The following is a 24,056-nucleotide window of genomic DNA, read 5'->3' as shown; positions in this document are numbered from 1 at the left end:
CGGATTTCTTGACTCCATGAGTGAGACAAACCTCCCCCAAGGTGCTGGGAACCATGATGGGAACTCTGTCCCCCCGACACTTCCATGGAGAAAAGGAGCCTGAGCTCTCAATTTCAGGTGCCCGCAGCTCTGAGCAATGAGGGCTGGGCCGAGAAGCTGGCCTTCACCTCCTTCCTGATCCAAGCTCTCAGGAGGGCCTGGCAGCAGCTGCCAGGCTGCCCGCTGCCATGCCCAGACCGTGCCCGTGCCCAGACCGTGCAGACCTCAGAACCTGTGGAGCCTCTGGCTAGCGGCCAGACACCATGTATGAGTGCCAGGGGGTGGGGGGCACGCTCAGGCTTTCCATGCCCCCGGCACCATGCCAACATGTGGAAGGTTGAACTCACCCCTGGCGGGATGCCACGTGCCCAGGGAGTGGGCATCTGCTGGCACGGCATCGTATGAAGAACGAGGGGTTCCGCCATCACCTGTCACTCTGGGCTCCCCCTGACACGTCACAGGGGTACGTCCACTCCTGCCCCACATGGCATGGTGCATGGGGGCCCTCAAATGTCCCCTTGGCACCATGCCTACCACATACTGCGGGCCATCCCCACTGGCACCAGGCTGCACATGGAAGGACTCAGACACTCTACTGGACTCCAGCCAGGCTCTGAATGGCTCTCCCCGCTGGCTTGAGGCCATGAACTGGGCATCTCTGGGTTTGGGCCCATGGTACCATCTATTCACTATAACAGCCCATAGGACTTCCCTCCCTCCCACTCTGCCCACAGACAACCACGTTCCATCATTTTATGGACCACAGGAAAACGCCAGAAGCCTTCGCAAAATGAGTTGCAACGTGCAAACTATATGTAAAAATTAAAATGAACATCCTTCCCCTCCGGTCACTGGGACAATCCCATCCGACTGATTAAATTTTCATTTGTGTTCCAATTGATGAAGCAAACCCCAGAAACTTTCTGAATTGTTTCCCTCTCCAGTTGTCTACTGGCCTCTCGCTCTCTTTCCCAGTCTTTCTTTCTTGGCTTTTTTTTATTTTTTATTTTTTATTTCCCCCTCTTGGTCAGGTTAAAGCGCTCCTGAGGGGTGATTGACGGGGGTTGCCATGGAGACCCTGGCTTGAAAAAAAGCCTCGTTAGTTGCCAACTCTGTGTGTTGTTGTTTTACAACTGTGACCGACCGTCACATGAGAGGGGGGACAGCTGGGGGCCGGGCAGCACAAAGGGGAATGGCTTTTTAATGGAGTGCCTGGCCGGCGCTTGAAGACTCAATAAAGAGTAGCTGGTGAGTCCCCTCGCTGGGCCCGGCCCGGCACACGGGGGCCGGAGGCCCTTTGTTCCTCGGGAGCTGGGATGGGAAAGTTGGGAAACCAGCCGCTGAGAGGTGAAAACAAGAGGCCTTCCCCCACCGCTCACCGGACAGCTATTTTCTCTCACTCTCAGGGTGCCCGGATCGAGGGGACAAAACCCAGTGTCTTGGACAGGCTGCCATGCTGGGGGGCCGGGAGGCAGCTGGGGGAGCGGAGTGGGGAAGCAGAGGGAGGCGGCAGGCCCGCCTCTGGCTCCTGCCCCTCCACGGCCCTCAGCATGAAGGCAGGTGGCCGATAGGAAACTGGGCCGTGCGGGGCGGGGGCAGCCAGAGCCCAAGCTCAGGACGGGCCGAGCCCTGATGGAGCCAAAGGCTGCGGGAGGGTTTTCTGGGGGAGGACAAGGCTCTGCAGGAGAGACTCACGCCACGGGCCAGGAGGAGGCTGGTGCCCACAGAAACGGGCTGCCGGGTGGTTCCTGCCCCTCTCCCAGGCCGCCCATGAGGAAGGACCCCACTGCTGTCTCGCCCCATGGCAGCTCCTGACGGGCCCTGCACCCAGACAGAGGCCAGAGGAGCCAGGAGGAGGTGCTGAACGAGGCCAAGAGCTTAGCCCTTTCTGAGGACAGAAACCGAGTGCCAGAGCAAAGGCTTTTCTCCGGCCCTGACCAGAGAGAGAGAGAGGGAGAGAGTGTAGCGGTTCTCAAAGTGTGGTCTGCGGGCCTCTGGGGTTCCCGAGACCCTTTCGTAATACTACTAAGATGCAGTTTGCCTTTTTTGCTGTGGTGACATTGGCATTGATGGTGGAAAAGCAATGGTGGGTTAAACGGCTGGCACCCTAGCACAGATCACAGCGCAGCGCTGGCAATCACCGCGTTCTTCAGTGCCATACACTTCCAGTTAAAAAAAAAAAAAAAGCCATATTCACTTAAGAATGTTCTTGATGAAGCTATAAAAATTGTTAATTTTTATGAAATCTTGACCCCTGAGTACGTGTCTTTTTAATATTCTGAGGGATGAAAAGGGAAGTACACATAAAGCACTCGTGCTGCATCCCCCAGTCTAACGCTTGTCTCCAGGAAAGCACTTGGGTGACTGGGCTGAGGCTGAACTAGCTGCTCTCTTCACAGAGCCCATCTTTACTCGAAGGAGCGACTGACAGAAAAACTACGGTTTTTCAGATTTGAGTATTCGGCAGACATCTTCTCAAAAGTGAACAAAGTAAGACTGTCGCTTCGCGGGGGTAAAAAACTGACAATATTTGTTGCCAGTGCTAAGCTGAGCTTTCAAGTGAGAATCAGACTTTTGGAAAAATATTTGCCACTGTGACTCTGACAGCGTCCTAAAAACTGAACAACTGACAGCGTCCTGAAGCTGAACAACTTTTCTGATGAGACAGGTGATGACAGTAATGAACATCATTTTTTTTTAAATTAATTAATTAATTAATTAATTTTTGGCTGTGTTGGGTCTTCGTTTCTGTGCGAGGGCTTTCTCTAGTTGTGGCAAGCGGGGGCCACTCTTCATCGCGGTGCGCGGGCCTCTCACTATCGCGGCTTCTCTTGTTGCGGAGCACAGGCTCCAGACGTGCACGCTCAGTAGTTGTGGCTCACGGGCCTAGTTGCTCCGCGGCATGTGGGATCTTCCCAGACCAGGGCTCGAACCCGTGTCCCCTGCATTGGCAGGCAGATTCTCAACCACTGCGCCACCAGGGAAGCCCCATCAATTTTTTTTTAAAATGTCGTGTAATGAAATGTGTCAACATTTGGAAGATCTGCCTTCGTCAGTGAACCAGTATTTTCCAAATGACCCATGCAAGAGGTTACAAAATATCACTCATGGGGGAATGATTCATTCAAAGTGCAAGACAGACCAATGGGTTTTCACGTTAAGAGTACACAAGTTCACTGATGTGGTCTCAGATCCCACATTGCAGCTAACCTTTGAGAAACTATCACTTGGCGAGTTTTAGCGTAGTATCAAAGGAGAATATCCACAGTTATCTGCAAAGGCTATTAAAATAGTCCTCTCTTACCCAACTACACATCTGTGGGAAACTGGATTTTCTTCATAGGCTAATGCAGACAACACATCAGCAAGGACTGAAAGCAGAAGCGCATCTGAGAGTCCAGCTGTCCTCCGTTAAGTCAGACATTAAACTTGCAAATATATAAAGCGATGCCACTCTTCTCACTAAAATTTTGTTTTGGAAAATGCAGATATTCTCATGAAAATATGTTCTTAATGTTAACATTAAGTAATGGATTTATCACTGTTATCTTTTTTTTTACCATTTTAAAAATTCAAGCACAGGGCTTCCCTGGTGGCGCAGTGGTTAAGAATCTGCCTGCCAGTGCAGGGGACAGGGGTTCGAGCCCTGGCCTGGGAAGATCCCACATGCCGCGGAGCAACTAAGCCTGTGCACCACAACTACTGAGCCTGAGCTCTAGAGCTTGCGAGCCACAACTACTGAGCCCGCGTGCCACAACTACTGAAGCCCGCGCCCCTAGAGCCCGTGCTCCTCAACAAGAGAAGCCACTGCAATGAGAAGCCTGCGCACCACAATGAAGAGTAGCCCCCGCTCGCCGCAACCAGAGAAAGCCGCGCACAGCAACGAAAGCCCAAAGCAGCCAAATAAATAAATAAATAAAATAAATAAATTTATTAAAAAAAAATTCAAGTATAGTTAATTTACAACGTTGTGTTAGTTTCAGGTGTACGGCAAAGTGATTCAGCTATATATATATATATATATATATATACACACACACACACACACACATACACACACACACACATATATACACATCTATTCTTTTTCAGATTCTTTTCCATTATAGGTTATTACAAGATACTGAATATAGTTCCCTATGCTGCAAGTCCTTGTTATTTCATTATCTTTAAATGAATTAACATTGATAAATACATTTTCTAAAATTTCTGGGTTTTAGTTTCTAATATGGAAAGTATCGATCGCAATAACCCACATATGCCAAAGCTCTTTGGAATCCTCAGTACTTTTTAAGAGTGTAAAGGGGTGCTGGACCAACAGTTTGAGAACCGCTGGCTTGGGGCAGTGGGAACAGAGAGAAAGAGGGCAGAGAATATGCCATTGTCGGGCTCTATGGAGCAGGGCTCGGCAGGGATAAGTCTCTGCCCTCGCAGTTGGCCTTGGACTGGGTGAGGGCTGCCTGCTCAGCACTGCCAAGACATTTGAGGAGAATTACACATCACATCCCATGGCGAGAGATGTAACAGCGGGCAGGATGGTGACTGGAGAAGGCAAAGGCTGAGGCAGGGTGAAAAGGTACTGGCAAATATTGAAGGAACCACCCAGAGGCCCTGGAGGAGCAGAGAGAGAGTGAGAGAAGGCGGCCAGTTTCGCCCTTGGCTTGAGAGGGCCTAGCCCCGTGGGGTGGCAGCCCAGGGAGGTAGGCGAGGTCATGGGGGCCTGAGCCCCACTGCCCCATCAGAACGTAAAGAGGAGCTGGTGGAGGGGATGCCCAAGAATTTAGAGCCGAACAGGGATTCTTGCCACCAGTGTGCAATTCACAAGATGCTCTGGGCCCCTTCTCAGGGACATGTTAATTATCTTCCCCCACTGGTCCCCGTGGGCAACCAGGCTGGAAATGAGCAAAGGCCGGCTCCAACTCACTTTGCTCTGTTCTGCCTGGGAAAACCAGTGGTCCTCAGCCCCAAGCTTGGCTCTAGTGCAGAGATGTGGAATTTTCCAGGAAAACTTCAAAATCATCACTGAGAGGGGAAGACATTTGAAAACTATCTTGAAGAGGAGAAAGAAAAGAAAGGGCAGGCCAGACTTCCCAGGGATGCCTAGGACCCCAGGGCTGGGGAGGCGAAAGCGGAAGCTATGTGTTTTCATCTCATGCACAGAGTCCCCAGAACAGCACTCAAACTTGACCTGGGGCCCCAGGTCATCCCTTCCTCCTAGGATTTGAAGCTCAGGGACCCCCAGGCCCTGTGGCTTCTGCTGAGAGCAGCACCTAAGAGGGCATCTCTGGACATCCAACCAGCCGAATGTCTACATCGAGTCCCTACCACCTGACACCCCAAGTGGAGGCTCAGGGTGCAGCACCCTACCAGACACACCTGCACGCCTTCCAACCCCACAGACTGCACCGAGAGCCGGCTTTGTACAGGCACCAAATTACATGCTAGGAGTCCATCAGGGACGATGGCAGAAGCCCTCCGCCCTCGCTGGTCTCTGCTCTTAGAGAAGTAACTGGGGACAGTGGGACAGGTGCTAGGACTGTGAAGCTGTGGGAACGCAGAGGGAGAACGCTAACTCAGTCTCGGGCAATCTGGGAAGGCTGTTGGGAGGAGGTGGCATCTGGAGGACCTAGTAGAAGAGACAGTACAGTATAGGCAGTCGGAGCCTGGGCTCCAGGGACAGACTTGGGTTTGAATCCTACTTCTTAGCTCTGTGATCCTGAACATTGGCCCCCTCCTCTATAAATCAGAGATGTTATTAGTATCTGCCTCATAGGGTTGCTGAGGGATTAAGTAAAATAATGCAGGTAAAGAGCATGACATGGGGCCTGGCATGTACTAAACACTCAATAAATGTTGTATTTATAACCATGCAAAGCTATATTCTCACTCCTGACAGGTCCACCCTGGTCAGACCCCCCAGACCAGCCCGTACCAGGTGGAGCTGCCGGCCCAATGCAGGAGCACTGATAGACCCCTGGCCCTATCAGCCTCAGCCCTGACCCTCTCCACGTATATAGGGAAGAGGGGGAGGGACACCCCCAGAGCATAGTCCAGCAGACGACAGGCAGAGGCGGCGCTGCCCACCTCTCCTGAGCCTGTGGGGTGCTGAGCACGACTCAGTGCTGATCTTGAGCAGTATCTTCCAGCACAGAAACTCCAAGTCACCTGCCTGGGAAGAAGCAGGGGAAGAAATCCCACGGCCATGCCCTCCCCTGGAAAAAAAAAAAAAACTCTAGGAAACAAAATACAACGACATCTTTTTATTTTGTTTTTTTTCGGTAATTATACTAAAGATGAAAAACTCATAATAAACATCTCCCAGTCCCCACCTGCTAACAGTAATTATAATAGACTCAACAATAAATGGTAAAGCAGGGCAGAGCTGCATCTCGGGAATTCTCTAGGGCATGTGGATTAGCTAGGAAAGCCTGAATGATTAAAATACACTAATTAAAATTTTGTGTTCCTTGGTAACTCGTCTGCCTGGGCCCCTGGTGTTGGCAAAATGGGAATTAACGTGACAAAAGCAACACAGAGGGTTTTTGTTTTAAATAAAGAAAAAAAGAGAGAGAGAGAGAGAGAGGGAGAGGGAAGACCTATATAAACAAGTTAGACACCAGGAGAAAAGAAAGACGAGGTGGTTTTCTCTCTTTTTCTAACTGGAGCACCAGAATGCTTGGGACAGGAAAGTGTAAGAGAGAGGGTCCGGGTCTTGGAGGGGAGGTCCTTTGCCTGCCCTGGGGTCCTGTGGGGGGCAAGGGGAGCATGTGTCCAGGGGTCACTGTTTAAAAATAATTACTGGAGAGAAGAGGATGGGAGGGGGAGAAGTAGGGGGCAGCAGGCGCCCACCCAGTCCGGCTTTCCAAGGGCATTCCTCCAGGGCGGGCCACATACCCCCATCTCCCCGCCCCACGGCCAACGGGACCCTGGGAGGACCCAAGGGAGCTTCTACCCCATTGCAGTTGCACAAAAGAAATTGAACACTTTTGAGTTGCCCTTAGCAACCTAATTGCATCAGTACATTGCACACAGGAGCCAAAGTAACTGAATTTTGATGAAAAGACGGCGGTAATTTACGGCATCACAAAATTAGTTGTCATGGCGACGGGTTAATTACATCTCAAATTAACAATGCAAGTGTGGTGAAATTAAATATAAATCATATTTTCTGCATAAATTATAGGGGTTGATTAGACCGGGGCTCTGGGAGAGAGAAAGGTTGAGCCGCCACGGGCCCCAAGCTGCATTCTGAGCTGACGAGAGAGGCGCCTGCAAGCTCGGGCGTGGATGGGGAGCTCTTGGAGGGGACGGGGGACCAGCGGAGTCAGGCACCAGGGCTGCCGGGGCTGCCTCCCTCTGTTCCCGCTGCCACTCTCAGGCTCAGCTGGCTCCACGCAGCGCCAGGGCTGTCCCCAAAGTTTGCTTCTGTTTGGATCAAACTTCGGATGGGGGAGGGGGCAGGCACGCAAGAAAGAGGGACGGCGGCTGGTGCCTCTTAGCTTAGTGCCAGGGACAGAAGTTCTACCTTCACCCATCCCAAGTGACTCCCGGCTTCTGTGCCCTGAGCCCTCAGAGAACCCACCACAGATGGCCGGCTTAACCCTGCTCTCTTCAGTTAAATGGGGTCAAATGGTTTCTGAGTCACAGGCATCTGCCTACCAGGGGACAGGCCCCCTGCCACATGACAGGCAAACAGCACATGGTCAGGGCTGCACCAGGTGGGCAGGGTGCATTGTAGGTGCCCAGGGTACCCAGGGGCAGCAGCTTACGGCCTCGGGTGGCGGCAGGCACATCTGGCTGAAGGATGAGCTTTTCCGGCTAGCCAGCTCTGATCAGGCAACTACACTACTGACCTCACTCCCTCCTAGCCAGGGGCAAGACACTGTGAACGTGCCTTCCTTGAATGGGGAAGAACTGCAGAGAGCCAAAGGCCAAAGAGACCCCACAGAGCACTATGTCTGGGCCCTCTGGGGCTCTGCCTGGCACTACCCTGCCCAAGTCATGGGAATACTGAAGAGGCCACAGCTGGAAAGTGGAATGTGCCCCAAATGCCCTTGCCCTGGTCCCACCCACCCGTCGCTGATGGGCAGTGCTGGCAGTACTTCTAGGCCCTGACATGGAGCACTGCTGGACCAAATTCAGCTTGGTCAGGCCAGGCAGCCTCACCAGAATACCCAGTCAATAAATGCTTCAGAAGCATGCCTCTCTCCTCACGCTCCTGGCCCTGTTTCTCGGGTTCTGGAGAACACAGAGGAGAACCCCATTTGCTACCCGGACACAGGTATCATGAGGCAATATACCAGGAGTTACAAACTTTAGTGAGCAGCGAATCACCGGAGAAGGTCACTAAACCTGTAGAGTCCGCAGGCCCCTGCTCCGGAGATTCTGATTCTGGATCTGGAGGGACCCAGAATCCAAGTTCTTAACCTGTTCCACGAGGGAATCTGATGCAGGCAGTCCCAGGCCCACACTTAGGAAGCACCAGCAACTCTGTTATTAGTCCCATTTTGCAGATGAGGGAACTGAGTCCCAGGGAGGTTAAGTCACTTTTGAAGACAGGGCAGAGCTGAGATTCAAAGCCACCTCTGAGCTGTTGCCCATCCTGTGCAATGCCTTCTCAAGGCTGTGTCAGGCACCTTGCCAGGCCATGTGGGAAATAGGGACCAATGAACCACAAGCTGGTCCCTGAGGACTACACGGCCTAATGGAGACACAGAGTGTCAAGCAAACAGCAAGGCCCAACATGCCCAATACATCACTAAGGGACAGGGACATGGGAGCACGGGAGCAAAGGTGGGGACAAAGGAAAGGCAGGGGCCAGTAGGCACCGGCAGCCAGCCCAGGGTAGGAGGCGCTCCCTCAGGGTCCCTGGGCCGGCTGAGTGTCCAGCAGGGCTGTGCCACACTTCACCTGGCCCAGGTGGGAGGAATTTCCTGAAAGGCTTCTGCAGAGAGATGGGGCGAAGGAAGGAAGAGAAGGCCCTTGGTGGTCCCCCTGACCACCGAGGTGCATGTGCAGCTCATGAATATTTTAGTGGCCATTTATTTATCCCTGCACCATCCAGCTGCTGGGGCCACAGACCCAAGGTGGATAAATATAGCCACCGGGCGATCAATGAGGCATCCGCTCCACACCGCCCCCCCGCTCCCCCTGAGCCACATCCATTAGGCCCCTTGTTCCCACAGCCTGCTGGCTGGGCACCTTGTCCTGCTCAATTGGTTTCCGATTTTCATTAGCGGTGGAGGCACAGCCCCGCTCCAAGCCTGGGCGTCCCCCTCACCCTCCTAGGCCCTCCCTGCTTGGGCTGGGCATGGAGCCCGAGGCTGCCGTCAGCCTAGAGGGGCCTTTTCAGAGAGCCCAGCTGACCAGAGCGGTGAAGTAGAGACGTGCAGAGCCCAGCGGCCAGACCTCACTTCCCTGGCTGGCCACTGCGCAACGCAGAGGGAGGTGGGGTTTCCCTAGGACTCCGCCCCCCATACCAGGGCCAGCCGGCAAAGGCGACGTCGTTACAGAACACTGGGGCTCTCCTTTGCTCACCCGGAAATTTCTGGGGGCCTCCAACGTCTTACACCTGGGGGAAGGGTGCCAGAGAGGGAGTTCCATTGGTTGTAGCGTTGGGGTTGCTGAGGCTGCCACAAGGGGACCCCTGTTCCCCTGGGCTGGAAGTTACATACAGGCCACCCTGGCCTCCTGGCCTCCAGGGCCAGGCCTGGCTCCAACCTACCATCCAAAGGAACAAGAGTGAGCTGCCGCACTCTCTTTTAGGGCCTCAGATCAGACTGGAAGGCGCTGACCAGTTCCCGGCCTCTGCTCCTCCTGCCAGGCTGAGGACATCTCAAGCAGGCTGGGGCTCAGCACCTGGGGGCACTGTGTCCAGCCAGGCAGTGACTCCAGGGGCAGTCTCAGCCCTGACAGGGGTCCTGCCCCCGCCCCCCTCACTCATTTAACAAATAGTTCCTAAACCCCACCACGTGCCAGACACTGTCCCAGGGGTACAGCTGTGAAAGAGGCAAAGCCACCCAAATGCCCTGCCTTCAGGAGGTTTAGCCTTGGCGGGGGTGGGGACAAATAGCTAAACAACTAAAGAGTTCTAGAGGACAATAAAACAAGGGACATAATAGAGAGTTACAGAGGAGAGAGGTGGGGCTACTTCAGCAACCTCTGAGGAGGTGACATTTGAACCAGAGATAAGTGAATGGGCCTTCCGGCTGAGGAAGGTGGGAAGGGGGGTGGGGAAGGTCTCAGTTCCAGGAGCTGACACAGGGGAAGATGCCAGAAGGAGTACCCACAGACCCCCTTCCTTTGGTGCCAGGTGGCCAAGGGCTCAGGCCAGTGGCTAGCAGGACAGTGCCCCTTGGCAGGCTGGTACAGCATCAACATGGCCTGGGGAGGGGTAGGAGAGGAGAAAGGACAATGGCTGGCAGAGGACCAAGGGCACGAGGCCACCTGCCTGCTGGCTGTGAACACAGGCCCCTCCTCCAGAGTCACTGCCAGGACACAAGGGAGCCCAGCCAGGCCTGCATGGGGTCCTGCCTGCCCTGGGAGCTGCAGGGCCATGGGGTGACCAAGGGCCAGGGCTGTCTTCAGCCCCTTGACTCCGCCCTGAGCCAGCTCCAGAGACTAGGGCCTTGACTCTCCCGTCCATGTCCATTCACAGCGAGGACACAGAGGGTGGGGTGGAAGGTGAGAAGAAAAGATCAGGCATAAATCTCAGAGGGAGATGAAGAGGGAGGCAGGCCTGTGCCTTTAAAAGAATTTTCATTTAAAGGCTCTTCTCTCTTCCACCATTTCAGTGATCTATATGCAAATATGCTAATGCATGCAAATTAAGACACCACTTTTAGTCCCAATTTAATAGAAAGCATTAAAATACCATTTTTTTTTCCAAAAAACTCCATATGCATGAAGGAAGGATTTTTTTTTTTTTTTTTTTTTTTACTTTTCACTAAAGTCACATTCCTGCAGCTATTTTATGCTGTCAAAATGTTCTCAACAAGGGGAGATTTGACTGGTTTCTCTGAGAGCCAGTCATAGGAAGCTCAGGCTCTGCTTCTCGTTGAGTTTTTCTTTTTCTTTTCTTTTTTAATTCTGGGGGGAGAGGAAAGAAAGACAGAGAAAAACAACTACAAAACAGGACACCCAAGAGTCTTTTGAAGGGCGCTTTTATTTTTAGGCCAGGCACCGATCCCCTCTGCGTAAAGTGTGTGTTAAACCTACAGCTGCGGGAGACGCGCGCGTGCGATCTGGTTGGGTGTGCTTGTGGTCACTCCTGCTCTCTGGAGCGGGTGCAGATGAAGCACACGGGGCCATTCTGTGTGTGCCCCTGGCGGGAACATCCTCCCAGGGGCCTGAACCGCCTGGGAGGACAGTGCCCTTGGTGAGGGTGCAGGAGGGCAGGCGGGCACCAGAGCGGGGGGTGGGGGTGGGGTGGGGGGGGTGGAGGTGGGCGCGTGGCTGGCATGGCCAGTGTGGCCTATTTCAGCACCCAGCCGCACATTGAGGGCTGTCTATTTTCACTGCATTCGCTGCTCTGTAATTAAACTCACTGCTCCCACTTGGGCTAACAGACCTTTTCCAGAGGGCGCCCCCCACCCCCACTGGGCCCATTCCCCCTTCTCCCAGCATTCGTGGCCACTCTGTCTTCCCACAGACCCTTCAGGAGACTTCAAATCTTGGATCTGAATGAAGGGCCCTTGTCAGAACAATGGCGCCAGCCCTTGAACTGCGCTGCAGCCCACCCCTCCCCTTCCTCAGGGCCCTCTCTTCGGGGTTACAGTTCCTCATTAGACCTCAGTACTCCAGCACATGCATTTTGCCAACTCCTCCACTGTTCCCGGCCTTTCCTTCCTGGCTGAAGCTAGTCAGGGCCTGACCTCCGGGAAGCTGCAAGGTGCTCTGATCCCAGCCGGGTTCCTCCCAAAAGGGTGACAGGCCTCTCACAGGGAGAAAGGGGCAGGACAAAGGCAATCCTGCCACGTGGGTGTCGCCTTCGTGGGCAAGGCTCAGCCCCGGGTCACAGCGAGTTGCTGTTTTACAGTCAGGGTGAACACCGACCACCGCCAACTTATGGGGAAGGGCCTAGGAGCTTGTCATGTGTTGCTTCATTTACTCTTCTCCGTGACTGCACAGATGAGAATGACCAATTCCGAGTCACAAATACAGAGAAGCAAGGCTCAGAGAGGTGAGGCCACTGGCTCCAAGTCTCACAGAAACGGTTGCCGAGGGGCAGAGTGAGGTCTGTGTGTCTTCCACACTCCCAGAACGAGCTGAAAGTCAGGGGGCTGCGCCGCCCACCCCAGTTTGCCCCCCAACCCAGCTGCCCCACTCGGGGCTTCAGCTCCCCATCCGTAGAATGGGAGAGGGCGGGCACAGCCATCCATGGCTCCTTCTGGCTCCATCCGTTCCCGACTGTGAAACAGATGGAAGAGAAACAACGGCGGGGTGGGGGGTCTCCCTGAGCCGGGCAGGGAGACAGACTGGCTCCCCAGGGCCGCCCCACACTGCGGTAGAGGCCCTGCCGGCAATGGCCAGGAGGTCAAGCAGAGCTCAGGCAAGCGGGGAGACAAATTGAATATTGGGGGTAGAAGGTAATTAAAGAAATCAGAAAAGTACTTAGGTTGGGCCTTAAGGAACGAGAGCAGAAGCCCCACTCCACGGAACTGTTCAGAGGAAAAAGAGCAAAGACAAGAAGAGAGGAGACCCGCTGGCGTGGGCCCCGAGGCTGGCAGTGGGTGGAGGGTGGGGACTTGGGACAGACACGAGGGGCACAAGCTCCGACTCCCGTCCGAGGCCTGGAGCTCAGGCTCAGGGTGACGGGAAGGGGCTTTGCACACACGTTTCTCCAGCGAAAATGCAAAGGCAGGAGAGGAGAGCAATGCTGGGCTGGCAGGACAGGGCTCATCTAGCAGAGCCCACGGTGGAAAAAGAGAGATTTAGATATTTACGGGAAATACATTTGTTGGTGCCAAATGCCTGGTTTTACTGTCGGGGGGAGAAAACAAACCCAACCACCGAAACTCGTCCTCAACTGAGAATCCGCATGGAGGCAAACGATTTCCCCATCAAACCAGTTTTATTGGATATAAATATCTAATTATTCGTACCAGGCCCTGGAATGCCAGACATTTTGCAGCTTTTACAACATGTGTAGGAGTCTTTATAAATGACATATATACACACATACACAAACATATATATAGTTATATATTAACAAATCTGATTTGAATTTCATCTGAATTATTTTTTGCTTAGTGGGTAGTTGTTTTTTTTTTTTTTACAAACCCAGAAAAGCTAGAATGTTTTCGGTGCTGCTCACACCCTCTTTCTGCGGGGGCATTTTATGAGCCTTAATGTGCCTGACCCAGAAAGCTCCGGGGAAAGGGACCCCCCCCCCGTACCACTCTGCAGTGACCCACATGTTCCCCCCACCCCCCAGGGCCATTCGGAAATGCACACGTACTCGCTCACAGCACTTTACAACCACAGGACCCACGGCTGCACATCAATACCTCACACGTGACACAAACATGAGGTCCCAAACAGACACACAGAAGTACTGACTTTTCGAACGTAAAGCACATATTCCCCGGGCCACCGTCCACAAGCCATGGATGACGACAAAGCGCTGGGCAGAGGGGGCGGGAAGGTGGGAGGGGGAGGAGGAGAGAGGGGAAGTTGTCTTATGGGGAATAACGTGGATCAGCCTGTCATCTGGAGACCCATCTTCATCTAGAATTAATGCACTAAAGTTCTTTTGTTTTTCCTCTAAATGGTTTTAAAGAGACAGTGGATTCTCAGCCCGGACATGGCGGCTCGGTGCGCAGCTGGTCCAGCCTCCGCAAGGGGAATGAATGGGCAGCCGATTCTAGCCAGGCTGAGTCTGTTACCTGCCCACCCCTGCCCCTGCCCCAACCTACGGCCACTGTGCTTTCTCCCAACTCTCCCAACTTTCCAACTCGGTGGAAAGAAGTTTAAAAATCTCTGGCTTTCATGGCTCCTGACCCAAAGGCTGTGTTAGACAGAGTGAAGAATGCGAAAGCCCTTGGCTGGGCAGGATGAGGGGCGGGAGAGGAAGAGCAGTGGGTGGGCGAGGACTCGAGACCTCTGAGCAAGGTGCTAGGGCTCGCGCCGCGGGGTGCAGGCTGGCAGCAGCCCCCTGCAGGCAGTGCTAAGACAGCGGTGCAGTGAGCCCCGCAAAGGCCTGAGTTCCCCAAACGGGAGCCCCCAGGCTGCTGAAGCCGAGGGCACAGGGGTGGGGACCGGGGGAAAGGAGCTTGGAACCAGACAATCCAGGAGGACCCTCGGGGAAATCAGGGTCAGGGGAAGCTGTCCCTTGAGGCCCAAGGGCCGAAGGAACCATTCTAGTTAGAGTGGTATTTGGAGAGACTCTAGCCAGGGGCTGGCTGTCCGCACGAGAAGGAAAACCAACCACATGTCCAAATGCCCCCCACCCAGACCTACAGATTCACAGGGAGAAAGGGCTTGAGATTAAGGAGGGCCCCGGGCCTCCGCCGAGAACCTTCTAAGAATGCCCACACATCCTCTGCTCAGAGACCCGCACTCAGGGGGATGGGCTGGGGGCCGGGGGAGCTGAGAACAAACAGCAGCAACAGGAACAGAGTTGAGCCATTTCAATTATTCATATGCCAGATGGATTCTTTTCCTGCCTTTTTTTTCCTTTAAAAATAAGCAGGGAGGGAGAAGGTCTTATGACCGTCTCCAAAATGGGAGAAGGAAGGGGAAAGGGAAGAAAAAAATAGAAATCAGGCCCCCCATTCGTACCCACCCCCTGCCCTGGAGACCCCCGATCTCCTGACAGGAGGGCAGGAGGGACGGAATGCCCTCTGTTGGGCAGGGACCAGAGGTGTCATTTAGTTTCTCTATGAGCAGAGAGCAAGAAGCAAGGAAAATTGTCGAAGAAAGGGAGGGTGAGAGAGAGACAGAAGCACGGAGCATGGGGTGGAGGGGGGAGTCAGGCAGAAGAGGGTTCCGACCTTCTGTGAAGGATATAAAAAATCCAGCTGCCTCAGGGGACACCCAACTATCTAGCATATTGCTGTTAAAATGTCTGCAAAATTTAATACACTTGGCATGCCATCTAATCAGTCCTTGGAAACTCGGGCACTCTCTCCCTCCTATGATCAAAGCGCCTCAGAACTTCCACCTATGGGATTCCCACCCCCACCCGTCCCCCCCATTTTAGATAAAGTTGATCCCCCCCCCCCTTATAAAAACAGCTGCTGTGGCTTTTAGGACACATTTCATCCTGAAGTTCACCCAAGGTCTAGAATCTAGAAGGAAGCAGAACAGCAGGGAGAGCCGGGGGTGGGGTGCTAGCTCCAGGACTTTGGTACCCAGGTTTCTGCTCCTTCTCAGCAGGAGGGACGAAGGGCAGGCAAGCACTGACAAGGTCCGTGGTCCCGAGATGGGCAGGCAAAGGCTGCTCCTTCCAGGGAAGCTGGCGAGAGTCTGACAGCTCTTATTTAAATAGCTGCCCAGCACACAGAGAGCTGTGTGCTCACCAGAACGCAGACATATGCCAGTGTACCCATGGACACACGCCCAGCCGTGTGCTCCATCAAGCCACCCATTGTCGGGAAACTTCTGTGAACCCCACAAGATTCCGAGGCTACTCCAAGTCCCCAACAGCCAGCTAGGAAGTTTCCAGGTTAGCCCAATGATGGCTGCCTGACCTTCTACCCCAAACACAGCAATCAGAGCCCTGCATGACCTGGATACTTTGGCAGGTCACCTGACGCTTAAGCTTGACAGAGACCTTGTAGAATTCCTGAATGGGACTGGAAGGATTGATCCCCCCAAATCTGCACCCTCCACCCAAGGAGAGCTCTTGCCAAATCCTCTCTGTCCTTTTTTTTGATTTCCTCACCTCTGACTGACCTTAAGTCTCAGGTGGCCTTAAATAGGCCTGGAGGACCCTAAGAGGCTCAGGGAACCCCAGAAAGCCTGTGTCATGCTAAGGCACAGTGCTTCCTCAACAGGCCAAGACCGGGGAGGACCTGAGCACTGCATCTGCAGGGAAAAGCCGCAGAGGCCAGGGACACAGAACATAGGTGGCCCCTATGTAACTTCCCTGCCCCTCACCACGCAGGTGGGAACAGAGGCAAACAGGTGAAGGGGATTCAAGGGGGTGTGGGCAGGGCCAGCTTGCTGGGCGGGCAATCCACGCAGTCACACAGGGCCCCACGCTCAGAAGGGCACGTGCTTGGTTCAATGTCCTACAGCTGCCATCGTAAAATTCTTAATTTTAGAAGGAGGGGCCCTGCATTTTTATTTTGCACTGGGTCCCGCAAATTATGCAGCTGGTTCCCGGTGTGGGTTTTGGAAGATCAGAGGACTTGGGTTTGAATCCCAAGGCTCTATCCCCTAGAAGCCAAGTGACATCAGAAAAGCCACTAATTATCTCTGGTTGCAGGGAGCCTCGTCTATAAAGTGGGGGTGATCACGCTGCTCTCAGGGTGGCCGGGAGGACCAGGAGGGTAAAGCGGGGAGAGAGCTTGGGGAACACGATTACACGCTCCTATTCAAATACAAGGCGTGCTGACCGGCAGGGGAAAGCATGGCCTGTTGGCGTTGGTGGTTGCTTCCCACACCCCAGGGATGACCTACTCCACTGTGGCAAGAGGTCTCCTTCCAGAGCAGCATAGCAGGGGAGCCTCTGGCGGGCCCAGCCCGGCTGTCCCCATTCACAGGTGAAGAAACTGGGACAGAGTCAGCAGCTGACCTGCCTGTTGTCACAGAGCTGCCTCCAGGCAGGGCGATGCTGAGGACATACTGTTCCTGCTGTCCAGGCTCGGCCTTGGCCGCAGGACACTTGAGATGGGGACAGTGAGAAGGAGGTAGGATTTGGAAAAGGGACGAAGGAAAGGCCTCTTTACACTTCGTCACACACACGCGCGCATACACACATACACACGGCAAAATTAAAGCTGAGAACTTGGCTAAAAAGAAAACTCCTACCCCTGCTCCGTTGAAACTTATTTTAGGGCAGGAGGTAATTGCCAAGGACCCAAATAAAAAGCCAACCGCAGGCTGTAAGTGGCTCCAAGTCTTTAATTAGACCCCAAGAAAAAACAGTGGCGAAAAGAAAACGAAAGTAGGCGAAGGCTCCCGGAGGAAGGAATATGCATGTGGTCTCCTCCCTCCCCTCAAGTCCAGTGGCTTCAGATGAAGGCTACCCTTGCCTGTGACGGGCATCAGAGTGCGCCCTGAACAGGCAGGCACTGCCCACTGTGGGGGCTGGCACGGAGCCAAGAGGGCACTGTACACGCCGAGCAAGGGCCAGCCCTGGTCCTGGGTCCTTCTCCCAGGGCCTCCCTATGCTCCAGCCCATGGAGGCTGGCCTGGGGTCAGAGCGCCGTGGGCCAAGGGGAAAGTGAGCTGCTTCTACCAGCCCTGCGGTCAAGGGAGCAAGGAAAGGAGAAAGCTTTGGGTGTGGAGCGGACTCTGCCCCACTCAGAGATCTGCCCATCGAGCCACAAGGCCCAGCTCCTTGGCCGCTGACCAACCTTCCCACTCCGCAGCACTTGCCCCACCCCTGGAGCTGTCCTCAGGCTGCGACCCCCCTCCCCAGCCCCTCTCCTGCGCCCGTGTGGAGTTGGGTGGCTCTGAGATCCTGTGGGCAAAGCAGGCTTCTCCCCGCAGGGACCCTCCTAACCAGAGGTGCGCTCTCAGAAATCCTCTGGGTGACAAGTGGCATGTGGCAGAAACCCCCAGCCGCTGTGCCATTCCACCAAGGCAAGGAAAGCAAGGAGGCACCAGCCACTCCATGACCCCCTCCCAAGTCCCCGTCCGGCCTCTGGCCTTTGAAGAACACAGGCGACCTTGGACTAAGGGTGGGGCTGGGAAGAAAAGGATACGCCATGCTTGGGAAGGTGGCGGCCGGCAGAGGGTGGGTGTCCAAGCTCTTGCCTCTCATACAAACAGAACCCAGTGGGCCAATCAAATCCCACAGGTCGGGGGAACTTGCTAAGTGCCAAGACCAGCATGTGCCAGATGTGGCGGAAGCAATGGCCTCCACTGATGTTATAACAAAGGCCAGGTCCCAGGGGCAGAAGGGAGGCATTCCACCCAGCATCTGCGAAGGAGCCCAGGAGGAGAACACATCCCAGCCCACGTGAAGGAGGGAGCAGACGCTGGCGTCCCGGTCCTTGCCTTCTCACGGTGGCAGGATGGTGACGTGGGCTCACAACCAAAGCCCAGTGCACTACAAGTGGGCACAAGCAAGTGGGGGAGAGGGAGACCCTGCCTCACCACAGCTGGCATCAGAGGCAGCAGGGGCAACCACGCTGAAGACCCCTGTCCTGCTCCCCACAGCTGCCTGGAACCGGAGGTGTCACACCCACATGTGGCTCCCCTTTAGAACGGGCACTCGCTGAGAGTGGGGTACACTCTGCTCCCCTTTCACAGGCTCTCCTCTGCTCCTGCCCCTTCTAAGTCGAGCACAGGAGGACAGGCTCCAGAATCCCCACTGAGTGGACTGGCCTCCCAGCCAGAGTGGCAGGCCGTGCCCTGCTGTATTATACATTGTATTCTTCAGCCATTTCCTCTCCCCTTTCTCAAACAGAACTTTAACACAACAGATTAGGAGTAGGTCTAACAGCAATAGGGGGGCAGCTACCCCTCATTCAGCATGTAAGGGTCCCAGGCCCTGTCGCAGGCACTCTAGAGATGACATCCCTGCAAAGAAGGTACTACCGTGCCCATTTTACAGGGGAGGACGCTGAGGCTAAGCATGGTGAAGTGACGGCCACACATCTACACAACGGTGGGCCTGACTGCAACTCAGGTCGGCCTGGTTCCAAAGTCTGTCTCTCTCCATCACACATTTCTCCCAACTAGTTCTCCCGTCTGACCACTAGATCTAGGCAGGGGCAGGCCTGGCTGACTTCTTTTCCCCTGTTGCTCTGTACTGGGTTCTCTGGGAGCCCGTTTAATGTATGCCAAGTGTAAAGTAGGTGACAAGCATGACCCCATTCCCAGCCACCTGCCATGCCCTGCTCTGATGTCCGAGGCCTGCACGGCCACAGCAAGCTGGAAGGTCTTCCCAGGAGGAGAAGCAGGAGTGAATCCGACCTTCCAAGGCAGTCCCAGTTATCATGTCAGTCAGGAAGGGCCTTCCTGCCCGCTCCCCTCGTGCTTGCTTTGCTCTGCGGGGGGTGGTCAGACTTCCATCCACTGGGATAAGTGGAATTCCTCTGGGATGAGGAGCCCTGTGTCTTCTGCTCACCAACTTCCTTCCCAGCTTGGGAATGTGTTGAGAGCAGCAGTCCAGGCCCCTGGCAGAGGCTGCAGGAGTCCTGCTAATTAATTAGCTCTCCATCCTCCCCAGGTGCTCACCAGACACAACCAGATGGTCCCAGCAACGCGCCCTCTACCGTCATCCTCCCCTTGGAACCACACGGCATCTTCCCCTCAGGCTCCCCTCCATTTTTCCCTTCTATGTTGCAAAACCCCGAGAGAGCCCCTTCTCCCCTTCTGCCAGGCCTGGGCCCAGATAGCCCCAGATGGGCAGGGAGGACAATGAGAACCCTGGTTCAGGTCTGCAGGACTGAGAGTTCTAGGTGGGGCCGAAGTTCAGACAGGTTCCAGTTTCTCCTCCTGCCTTCAGTCAGTTCCGTTAGGGAGCTGGGGTGGGATCGGTGCGGGTGGGACCCAGGGCTGAGTCTGCCCCTATTTCTTGGAAGTGTTAAGAGATGGCCCTACATCCAAGACACTCCAACTTAAAACCCCAAACAAATAAGGCCTGGCCGGTACCCCCTCCCCCGCAGGAGGGCACCTCATAGAAGCTGCTCCAACCAGAAGCAGAAGGCCACTAGGGCCCCTACAGCACCACGGACACCCCACTGGCTTTCTGTTGGCACGTCTAGGTCCGAGGAGGGGTGGTGGCCTGCAAGGTGCATGGCTGTGCCCTCTAGACGGCCAGCCTGTGCAGGCACACTGGGCCCAGGCAGGGGTGCAGAGTAACAGAGCAGCGGGGTCCCAAGGGCAAGGAGTCGGAGTCAAGCAAGGCTGGAGCCGCAGCTGAGAAGCCCTGGAAGGTCCGAGGCCCAGGAGGCGGATGGTCCTCTGCAACAGGTCCTGCTTCGGGGGAGACTGCACAAGGACTGGCGCCCAGCATCGCTCGGCAGCCCGTGCCCCGGTGCCAGCAGCTGTGTGACGTGGGCTCTAGCTGGTGACCCTGCTTCACTTTTCTGGGTGTCGGTTTTCCCACGTAAAAAATGAGCCTGAGCTGGACGATCCTTGGGGTGGCCGGGAGCTGGTGCACGTGGTGTGATGGGCAGAAGGCCTGCTCACAGTTACGCTCAGGACACGTCCGCTGAGATCATGACTGTTGTTGTTATTTTCATAAGCATCACTCTTTTTGATTCGAAGTATTCTATAAGCTTCCTTTCAGACAGCGCTCCAAAGTAATGGGGAAGATCTGAGCTTACAGCCCAGAAAGCCACATTTCCTGAATTTTTTATGCCCAGAATCAAAACTAGTGAGGAGAGGGTAATGATGATTTGATCAGAAGCTGTGAGGGGTTTGGCCGGGTTTCGTGAGCCCGAGTGACCCAGGACTGGCCCGCCCAGGATCCAAGAGGCACTGACCTCAGAGCTGTCAGGAGAATGCAGACAGGTGACCGGCTCTTCTGGGCCCATCTTCGCGGGGATGATCTTTGGGGTGAAGCATCTTTATCTGGGGCAGCAAGGGTTAATGCAGGGCTGGGAGAGCCCAGGCAGCACGGAGCACTCCCTGTTTATTAATAAGCTATTTATCACCAGCTTTGCTTTTAATGCCATTTGGGCTTAATGTCGTTAATGAAATATAAATACCCATGCTAACGATGTCGGTCAGAGGCAGCATGGGCAGCAGACGGCTTGCGAAACAGGGCCAAACCGCGGGGCACGCTGGGGAAGAGGCTGAGAGCTCGGGAAGCGGAAGAGGTTCCCCCCGGCTCGGCACCCCTAACCCCCTTCTGCTCCCACCACAAGACTCCCCAGCTGGCTGTGCCGGGAAAGGCTGGGAGGAGGGCAGGCCGGGGCTGGGGGAGAAGAGGCCTCCCTACACAGGATGCTGTTAACTCCTAGAGGACAGAGCGGGAGCCAGAGCTCGCACCTCAGGGGCAGTGCCCACCTGGCATCAGGCCCCTTGGCTGCAGGAGCTGGACTACCACCAGCTGGCAGCAGGCCCCTACTCGCCGCCCTGACTTCTCTGACCCTGGCAATGGAGCCCGGGTGAGAGAGGTCATGAGAGGGAGCAGTAAGGATGCCATCACATTTTCCAATAAAGACCCCCTCCCCACCCCTGGAATGACATCCCAGGCAGCCTAGTCCCAGTGGATGGCACACCCTCCCTAAGAAGCTGGCAAGGGGCTGCTTGGCAGCCTTCAGGGTAGCTCAGAGAGGTGGGCAGACGGGTATTTCTGGTCAGTGCCCCGAGGCCTCACAACATGGAGGTGGCCCCGCAGGGCAGGCTGTTGTCCCTGACCTCGTGCATGACCTGGCCTGGCCCCCTCCCACACAGGGAGCCATCCCTCCGGCCTCTCCCTGGGCTCAGAGCAGATGCCCTTAGCAGATGACCACCTAACCCAGATGACCCCGGGAACTTCAGGCCTCGACCTCAGGAGACGCCACGGACTGTTCCCAGACGACAGCCTCACCTGGAGGAAGTGGCCCTGGGACTTGCTCCCCAGCCCGGGGACCACAGTGCCTTTGGAGGGAACTTGGAGTCCACTCAGCCAAGGGCTACCTGGGCCCAGACAGAGGTGGGAGACTTTGGCAGGTGGCTGACCTTCGTTCCATCCTCCTCTCCCAGTACCGTGGTGAGGGGGTCCTTGTGCCCCAGCCCCACCCTGCTTGCCAAGCCCCCAAGCAGCCCCCCAAGGGCGCTGCCTCTTCCAGAGGGAGCTCCAGGCTGTTCCAGGGAGGGAGTCCCACAGCCTCTGGCCCTAGGTGCTCAGGGTTGTCTGAGAAAACGCAGGACCACTGGCAAGCTCTGAATTTCAGATAAACGGCGAATACTTTTTTTAGTGTAAGTATGTCCAAAACACTGCATGGGACATACTTACACTGAAAATGATTTGCTGTTTGTCTGAAACTCAAATTTCACTGGGCATCCTGTATTTTTATTCGCTAAATCTGGCAATGCTCTCCCACTCCTCAGCAGGTAGCACCTGGCTGGTGGGGACGGTTTCTGGTGCGTGACCAAGACTGCAAGGGGCAGCGAGGGAGAGCAGAGATCCCCGCCGTCTCGGGACAGCAGTCTCCTTTCAAGGGGCCCTGTTCATAACTGTCCCCCACATGCCCTCTCCCCTCACTGGTCACTACTGCACTGCCCAACACCATGGCTCACCTGTGGGGGTCCCCTCTCCCCGCACCCCCCAAAGTCACCTCCATGTCCCCAAGGAGTACAGGACTCATTTGCTGGGGCTTGGTGGAGCTCGGCTCAGTGGCTAATCCCCTGGGTGGCTCCTGTCAGATTATTAATTAGCTAAAGCAGATCGGTCCTGGAACAACATGCGCTTGGACTTCAGATAAAGCAGCCAGGGAAGCCGGGCCGGGGGCGGCTTAAAGCGACAAGACCCCGTTTCTGAACTGCTCCTCGAGGTGGGGCTGTGCCGGCCCGCAGGGCTGGGGCAGGGCGATTGCTGACAGCCCCTCTGCGCTCCTCATGTCCGCTCAGGAGAGCACCTCGGAGGGGGCTCGGGGGTTTGTGCAGACGCACCTGGACAGGGGCGCAGACGGCCCGTGAGAGCAGGAGCCAGCCACAGTGGGTCTTGCTTTTTAATAAAGAGCTTGTGCCTAAGCAGATCATGTCACTCAGAATTCTTCAAAAAGCTTCTTATTCCACTCGGGGCAAAAGCCTGAGTTCTCACGATGGCTCCAAGGTCTGCAGGATCTGGGGGCGCCCCCGCCCGACCCCCTTGACCTCACACGACATCTCCCCAACTCCAGCCACACCAGCCTCCCGGCTGTCCTCCAAAGTGCCAGGGGTGCTCTCGCCTCTGGGAGCTCACACTTGCTGTTCCCCAACGGGAACCCTCTTCTCCCAGATATTAATTAGGGTGGCTCACTCCCTCACTTCCTTCTGTCCTTACCCAAATGTCACCATCCCACGGACACCCTCCCCAGACGCCACACCTAAGCTGACAAGCCATCCACCACCACACACACTCCCTATTCTATTCTATTCCCCAAACGTGCTTCAATTTTCTCCCCGACACACATCCCATCCAACATCTACTTTATTTCTTTATCTCATTTATCATTTGCCTCCCTCCACGAAAATGCTAATGCCACAGGACAGGAATTCTTGCCTTGTTGGTTCACTGCTGCAGTTCCAACGCGGTTTATAGTGTCATCAAGCATCAGTAATGCTTGACAAATAGACGAAAACGAAAAATGAATGACCGGAGGTTAGAGGTCAGGATCTGGACCACCACCTCTTCTGGCTCTGAGTCCCATGTGGCTGAGCCCTGGCCGACCTCAGTGGGCTCCCCAGACACCCATCCTTCCCCACCCACCCCTATTCGAGCCCACCCTTCCCTGGCTCTGCAGCACACCAAGTGTTACTTGTATCCTGGTCCTAGCATCCCCTAGATGCATTTCCAGGTTCTGGGCCTCCCAGGGATGTCCTAGGGGACCCATCTCCTCGTCACCCCAACCCTGCCCTACCAGCTGGGACTGCTACTCTCTCTGCCCGGGAAACAGCATGGGGTGGGACGACGGTGACGAGGGGGAACACCAGGGCTCCCAGCTGCTGCCCGGGCCCAGCTCTGCTGCCGGCAAACTCCTGGGCTTGGATTGTTTTGACTTGAGTCGGTGAAGCTGAAATATTGAGTCACAACGGCCCTAAACTTCATTACCAGCTCTCAACACAGATTACTAAGGGAAAAAAGTTGCTTTTAATTGCTTTTCCCAATTAGCATTTCTGGAGAAGAAACTAGTGACTAATTACACCTTCCCTCCCTTCAACCGCCCAGGGCCACAGAGGTCCCAAGCCCAGGCTACCAGAAG

The 24,056-nt window shown here is 55.0% G+C and overlaps 1 protein-coding gene across 3 annotated transcripts in view; it reads right to left on the bottom strand.

Moving 5' to 3' along the window:
* The window catches only part of CASZ1 (castor zinc finger 1), a 147,770-nt gene that overhangs the window by 85,779 nt on the left and 37,935 nt on the right, over positions 1 to 24,056 (bottom strand). The window lies entirely within an intron of this gene.

This window comes from Eubalaena glacialis, chromosome 3 (genome assembly GCF_028564815.1).
Source record: "Eubalaena glacialis isolate mEubGla1 chromosome 3, mEubGla1.1.hap2.+ XY, whole genome shotgun sequence".
NCBI classification, from domain to species: Eukaryota; Metazoa; Chordata; class Mammalia; order Artiodactyla; family Balaenidae; genus Eubalaena; species Eubalaena glacialis.
This window is presented reverse-complemented; position numbering and strand designations above follow the sequence as displayed.